This window comes from Cetorhinus maximus, unplaced genomic scaffold (assembly GCF_964194155.1).
Source record: "Cetorhinus maximus unplaced genomic scaffold, sCetMax3.hap1.1 HAP1_SCAFFOLD_519, whole genome shotgun sequence".
NCBI classification, from domain to species: Eukaryota; Metazoa; Chordata; class Chondrichthyes; order Lamniformes; family Cetorhinidae; genus Cetorhinus; species Cetorhinus maximus.
In genome coordinates this window covers 1-7,067 of record NW_027596461.1, presented here as the reverse complement: position 1 = coordinate 7,067, position 7,067 = coordinate 1, and the positions used below count along the sequence as shown (strand labels likewise).

Genomic DNA, 7,067 nt, shown 5'->3' with positions numbered 1-7,067 from the left:
AGGGAGTGCCGAACTGTTGGAGGGTCAGTGCTGAGGGAGTGCCGCACTATTGGAGGGTCAGTACTGAGGGAGTGCCGCACTGTTGGAGGGTCAGTACTGAGGGAGTGCTGCACTGTTGGAGGGTCAGTGCTGAGTGAGTGCCGCACTGTTGGAGGGTCAGTGCTGAGGGAGTGCCGCACTGTTGGAGGGTCAGTGCTGAGGGAGTGCCGCACTGTTGGAGGGTCAGTGCTGAGGGAGTGCCGCACTGTTGGAGGGTCAGTGCTGAGGGAGAGCCGCGCTGTTGGATGGTCAGTACTGAGGGAGATCCGCACTGTCGGAGGCGTCTTTCAGGATGAACGAGGGAGATGAACAAGGGGTGTGCAGTTCGAGTTCTCTCCGGCCCTGGGGCCAATGTTCACTGAGCAGCCAGCCACTGCTGACAGAGCGATCAGGCGAGGTCCCCATCAGTCCTGAAAGTTCCTCCTCCTTCCATACGGTGACCAGCAACAGAGTGTGTCCATGCCCGGTCTGTCTGCTCCCTACAGTCTCTCCTGGCTGGCGCTACAGTCGGAGTCTCCCCCCGGGCTCCAGAGGCCCACGACTTTCGGTCTGGTGATGTCCCGCTGCACCCACGGGTGGTACAATATCTGGTGGAGGGTGGGGCGTTTGGAGGGTTGCATGGAGAGGCACCATCGTATCAGCTCCTCGCACTCTGCAGGGGGAAGGGGGGAAGGAAGCACAAGATGGTCCATTAAAAATTGCATCGCGGGGAAGAAATGAATGTGAGAAAGAGAGAGAGAGACTGGAGAAGGCGGCGGTGCGGAGGGATCTGGGTGTCCTGGGACATGAATCTCAAAAAGTTGGTATGCAGATGCAGCGAGTGATGAGGAAGACAAATGGAAAGTTGTCCTTTATTGCGAGGGGGGGATGGAGTATAAAAGTGGGGAAGTCTTGCTACAACTGGACAGGGCGTTGGTGAGGCCGCTCCTGGGTCACTGTGGACAGTTCTGGTCCCCTCACTTCAGGAGGGACAGACTCGCATCGGAAGCCGTTCAGAGAAGGTTCACTCGGCCGATTCCTGGGACGAAGGGGGTTTGTCTGATGAGGAAAGGTTGAGCAGGTTGGGCCTCTACCCATTGGAGTTTAGAAGAATGAGAGGTGATCTTATTGAAACATATCAGATTCTGAGGGGAGGGGGTTTGACAGGGTGGATGCTGAGGGGATGTTACCCGCCCCTCGTGGAGGGGAATCTAGAACGAGGGGAGGGGGCACAGTTTCAGAATGAGGGTTCTCCCATTGAAGGCGGAGATGAGGAGGAATTTCTTCTCTCAGAGGGTGGTCAGTCTGTGGAATTCTCTCCCCCCCCAGAGAGCAGTGGGGGTCGGGTCACTGAATATATTCAAGGCCGAGTGAGACAGATTTTTGATCGACGATGGGAGTCGAGGGTTATGAGGGGGACGGACAAGGAAGTGGAGTTGAGGAACAATGGGATCATACGCGATCGTATTGAATGGGGGAGCAGGTTTGAGGGGCCGAATGGCCTCCTCCTGCCCCTATTTCTTGAGATCTTATGGAAAGGAGAGACAGTGAAGGATGCTTTAAAACTAAAATCCCCTCTCTCCACCCCCTGTGCCACTTACCCTTGGAGATGCCGGAGGGCAGCTGGATCTCGCCAGCCAGGATCTCCACGTCTCGCTCGAAGGGGATGTCACCACAGACCATGACGTAGAGTAAGACCCCGAGGGACCAGACAGTAGCGGAGCGGGCATGGTAGCGCCTTTCACTGATGTACTCTGGCGGGCTGTACACTCTGGTGCCTGGGCATTTACATCAGAAAGAGATGGAAATAGGAGAGAGAGAGAGAGACAAGATTAAAACCAGACAACATTCACTGTGAGACTATTTACCCCACCCAGCATTGCTTTGGGGTTTTAATGCCCTGATGCCCCCAAAATACCCACGCCTGATCCCCGCCCCCCTTGCCCTATCCCCCTGTCGGAGGGTCAGTGCCGAGGGAGCGGCGCACTGTCGGAGGGTCAGTGCTGAGGGAGCGCTGCGCTGTCGGAGGGTCAGTACTGAGGGAGCGCCGCACTGTCGGAGGTTCAGTGCTGAGGGAGCGCTGCACTGTTGGAGGGTCAGTGCTTAGGGAGTGCCGCACTGTCGGAGGGTCAATGCTGAGGGAGCATCGCGCTGTCGGAGGGTCAGTGCTGAGCCGCACTGTCGGAGGATCAGTGCTGAGCCGCACTGTCGGAGGGTCAGTGCTGAGGGAGCTCCGCAATGTCGGAGGGTCAGTGCTGAGGGAGTGCCGCACTGTCGGAGGGTCAGTGCTGAGGGAGTGCCGCACTGTCGGACGGTCGGTGCTGAGGGAGCGCCGCACTGTCGAAGGGTCAGTGCTGAGGGAGCGCCGCACTGTCGGAGGGTCAGTGCTGAGGGAGCTCCGTACTGTCGGAGGGTCAGTGCTGAGGGAGTGCCGCACTGTCGGAGGGTCAGTGCTGAGGGAGCTCCGCATTGTCGGAGGTTCAGTGCTGAGGGAGCGCAGCACTGTCGGAGGGTCTGTGCTGTGCCATACCGTGGGAGGGAATTGGCGTCTGTGCAACATGTCTGGGATCCCAGGTGTCAGAGAGAGAAAGGAGGAGCCGCTGTGCCCCCAGCTGCTTCCGGGATGCCCCCAGGGAGTGTCCGGGCCCGGGTACTCACCACTGATATCGGTGTAAGCGGTGTCGCGCAGCAGGGCTGCCGAGCCGAAGTCGATGAGCTTGAGCTCGTCAGTGTGCAGGTCGACCAGGAGATTCTCGTCCTTGATGTCCCGGTGCGTGACCCCACAGGCATGGCAGTGCTGCACTGCCTCCACTGCCTGGCGGAAGAAGGAGCGGGCGCGATCTTCGCCCAGTGGGCCCTGCTCGGTGATGAGGTCGAAGAGGTCCTTGGCGCTGGGCGGGCGCTCCATCACAAGCAGGAAGCCGGCCGGCCTGGAGAACCAGTCCAGCAGGCGAATCACGCCTCGGTGCTCCGGCAAAGACACCTTCCGCATCAGGATGATCTCCATGGGCACGGGGCGGTCATTCTGCAAGCAGAGGGCACAAGGATGGCAGGATTCAGAACATGGGCAGCAGGGAACACGTTCGCAAAGAGAAATAGCTGGAGTTGAGGATGGAAAGAGTCTGGTTTGGGGGGGAGATGGAGTTGGGGGTGGGTAGGGGGTGGGAAGAGGCTGGTTTGGGGGGGATACACACACTCAGACACACTCACACACACACTCACATTCAGAGTTACTCACACACACACTCAGACACACTCACACACACTCTCAAACATTCTTAGACTCAGTCACACTCGCGCACACTCAGACGCACACTTTGCACACACTCAGATGCACACTCGCACACACTCAGACAGAGACAGGTTCACAAGTCTTATTGAAATCATTTTAAACTCACCAGACGACCCCAATCCACCACTTTCTTCCTGGGCACGTGTTTAACCGCCACCTGGCACAGAAACAGGATCCCAATTCATTCAAATGAGCTGACTTTAAACACTACATCCATATTGATATATTTTAAGTGAAGTTTCATACTGAGTTAACACACACCTTGTCTCCCTCCCCCCTATAGAAACATCAGCAACACCTGCAGGTGTAAACATTGATCCCTGGGAATTATTTTGGCTCTTCACTCCCCCCGCGACCCCCGGAATGTTGTAATGTTGTGCTCGCGTTTTACAATTTATTGCACTAAAAACGGAAGCTTCTAGATGGCAGTGTGTCTCTGTGTATGCCTGTGGGTGTGTCTGAGTGTGTGTTTGTGTGTGTGCGTGTTTGGCTGTACATGACTGTGAGGATCTCTGTGTGTGTGAGTGAGTGTGTCTATGTGCATGTTTGTGTGAGTGAGTGTCTGTGTGAATGTTTTTGTGTCTGTGTGTCTGTGTGAATGTTTTTGCGTCTGTGTGTCTGTGTGTGTTTGTGTCTGAGTGTGTGTGTGTCTGAGTGTGTGTGTCTGGGGGCGTGTGTGTGTCTGTGTGTCTGGGAGCGTGTGTGTGTGTGTGTCTGAGTGTGTGCGTGTCTCTCTGTGTGTCTGAGTGTGTGTGCGTGTGTTTGTGTCTGAATGTGTGTGTGTGTGTCTGAGTGTGTGTGTGAGTGTAACTCTGTGTGTGTCTGGGGGCGTGTGTGTGAGTGCATGTGTGTGTCTGAGTGTGTGTGTGTGTCTGAGTGCGTCTCTCTGTGTCTGGATGTGTGTGTGTGTGTGTCTGAGTGTGTCTCTGTGTGTCTGGGGGTCTGTGTGTGTTTGTGTCTTTGTGTGTGTCTGGGGACGTGTGTGTGTGTGTCTGAGTGTGTGTGTGTGTCTGGGTGTGTGTGTGTGTCTGAGTGTGTCTCTGAGTGTGTCTCTGAGTGTGTCTCTGTGTGTGTCTGAGTGTGTCTCTGTGTGTGTCTGAGTGTGTGTGTGTGTCTGAGTGTGTCTCTGTGTGTGTCTCAGTGTGTGTGTGTGTCTGGGGGTGTGTGTGTCTATATATCGATGTGCTTATTACATTAATACCCTCCTTTCCCCCCTCCTCTCTCACCGGAGCTCCATCGAAGATCCTCACAGCCGAGAAAACTGTTCCGAAGCCGCCGCTGCCCAGTTTCTTGCCCACACTGTACAGTTTCTTGAAGCTTTCTCTCTTCTTCACTGCAGGAGGTGAGGCAGAGAGAGAGAGAGAGAGAATTACACTCCATCCAATGATCCCAGCCTCAGTTTAACAAAGTTATGACAGACAATCAAACATCACATCAGACTGAAATTGTTCTTAGTAACAAAGGCTCCCGACCCTTCCCAGCCCACGAAACTCCAGCGAGAATTAATGAGTTTGCCCATTGCCTCTCTCGCTCACTCACATGTGATTCTGTCACCCCTTCTCTCTCCGTCTCTCTCTAACAGCTTTTTTGTGTGTGTCTGTGTCTCACTTTCTGTGTCTCACTGCTGTCTCGCTCTCTCTCGTTCTGTTTCTCTAGCTCTCTCTGTCTCTCTCTTTCTCGCTGTCTCTTTCTTTCTATCTCTCTCTCTCTCTCGCTGTCTCTTTCTCGCTGACTCTTTCTCTCTCTTCCTTTCTCTCTCTTCCCTCCTCTCTCTTCCTTTCTCTCTCTCTGTCTCTGTGTCTCTCTCTTTCTTTCATTCTCTGTCTTTTTCACTCTCACTCTCCCTCTGTCTGTCTCTCTCTCTGTCTCATTCTCTCTATCTCTGTCTTTCTGTGTCTCATTCTCTCTCTGTCTTTCTCTCTTTCTTTCTCTGTCTCTCTCTCTGTCTTTCTTTCTCTCTCTCTGTCTTTCTTTCTCTCCGTCTCTCTTTCTCTCTCCGTCTCTGTCTATCTCCATCTCTGTCTATCTCTGTCTCTCTGTTTCTCTTTCTGTCTCTGTCTCTCTCTTTCTCTCTCTCTCTTTCTCTCTCCCTCTGTCTTTCTTTCTCTCTCTCTGTCTTTCTTTCTCACTCCGTCTATCTTTCTCTCTCCGTCTCTGTCTATCTCCGTCTCTGTCTATCTCCGTCTCTGTCTATCTCCGTCTCTCTGTTTCTCTTTCTGTCTCTGTCTCTCTCTTTCTCTCTCTCTCTTTCTCTCTCTCTCTCTGTCTTTCTATCTCTCTGTCTTTCTTTCTCACTCCGTCTCTCTTTCTCTCTCCGTCTCTGTCTATCTCCGTCTCTGTCTATCTCCGTCTCTGTCTATCACCGTCTCACTCTCTATCTCCGTCTCTCTCTGTCTCTCTCTATCTCTGTCTCTCTCTGTTTCTCTCTCCCTGTTTCTCTCTCATCCTTTCTCTCCCTCTCCGACCCAATCAATCATCAATTAATGGGATCACCGAACCGAACCTCCCTCTCCCTCTCCATCCGTCTCTGGCCCCCTTCGCCCCAGCCCATCTCTGTCCCTGTCTCTCTCTCTCTCAGTTCCTGTCTCTGCATCCCACTGGCTCTGGAGAACTCCTGCTCACTCCCCCTTCTCTCCCCCAAACACCAACTTCTGGGGGGTGGGAGATGGGGGGAAAGACCCTGCGCGAACACTCGGGGAACTCACGATGTAAAAAACAACTTCCTACCTGGGAGCGATCCCTCGGCCGGTATCTGGCTGCACTCAGTCCCCAACTTGGTAGACAGCATTGGCTCTGCGGGGGGACGGTGTCGCTGCTGTTAAAGATTCCTCTGGGACAGAGAAAGATAGTCTCGTAATCGCTTCCAAAATAATTGTTTCTTTAAGGAAGAATTTTGCCCTTCCTGGGGAGAGAAGCACAGTTCACGTGTCCAGTGTCTCTGTCTCTTGACCAGAACTAAGGGAAAATAGAACAGGGGATGAAATATAAACTGGTTTAAGGCGGAGGTGGGTTGGACAGGTAGAGATGGATAGAGGGCCAGTGATAGGTGGAGGGAACCAAAAAATGTCACGGGCCAAAGGATAAAGAGGTGTTGATGGTGGTGATATCAGCGAAGAAATGTGCTAATGGGGACATTAAGGGTAGAAAGCAAGACATGCAAGGGACAGATAGCCCAATGGATGGAAACACATTCCAAACAATAATGGCAATAGGTGGGAAAAGAAAAATATATAGAAATGTTTGGGGGAAACAGGGGGTGGGGATGGAGGAGAGAGTTCCTGATCGAAAGTGGTTGAACTCAATATTCAGTCTGGGAAGCTGTAAAGTGCCCAGTCGGTAGATAAGGTTCTGTTCCATCCATTGTTTTACCTCAGACAGAGTAAAGACCTCTTAGAACAGAGATGAGGAGAAACTTCTTTAGCCAGAGAGAGTGGGTGAATCTCTGGAACTCATTGCCACAGAAGGCTGTGGAGGCCAGGTCATTGAGTGTATTTAAGACCGAGATAGATAGGTTCCTGATTGGTAAGGGGGATCAAAGGTTATGGGGAGAAGGCGGGAGAATGGGGTTGAGAAACTGATCAGCCATGATTGAATGGCGGAGCAGACTCGATGGGCCGAATAGCCTAATTTCTACTCCTATGGTCTTATGGAGCGCCGCACTCTCTTTCTGTCTTTCTCTCTCTCTCTCTGTCTCTCTGAGTCTCTCTCTCTCTGTCTCTATCTCTCTCTGTCTCTGTGTTTCTCTCCTCTCTCTGTC

General features: G+C 53.0%; 1 pseudogene; it reads right to left on the bottom strand.

The window, feature by feature from the left end:
- Positions 1 to 327: 327 nt before the first annotated feature.
- On the bottom strand, positions 328 to 4,704 carry LOC144673936 (serine/threonine-protein kinase pim-3-like; annotated as a pseudogene).
- Between the last annotated feature and the right edge of the window lie 2,363 nt (positions 4,705 to 7,067).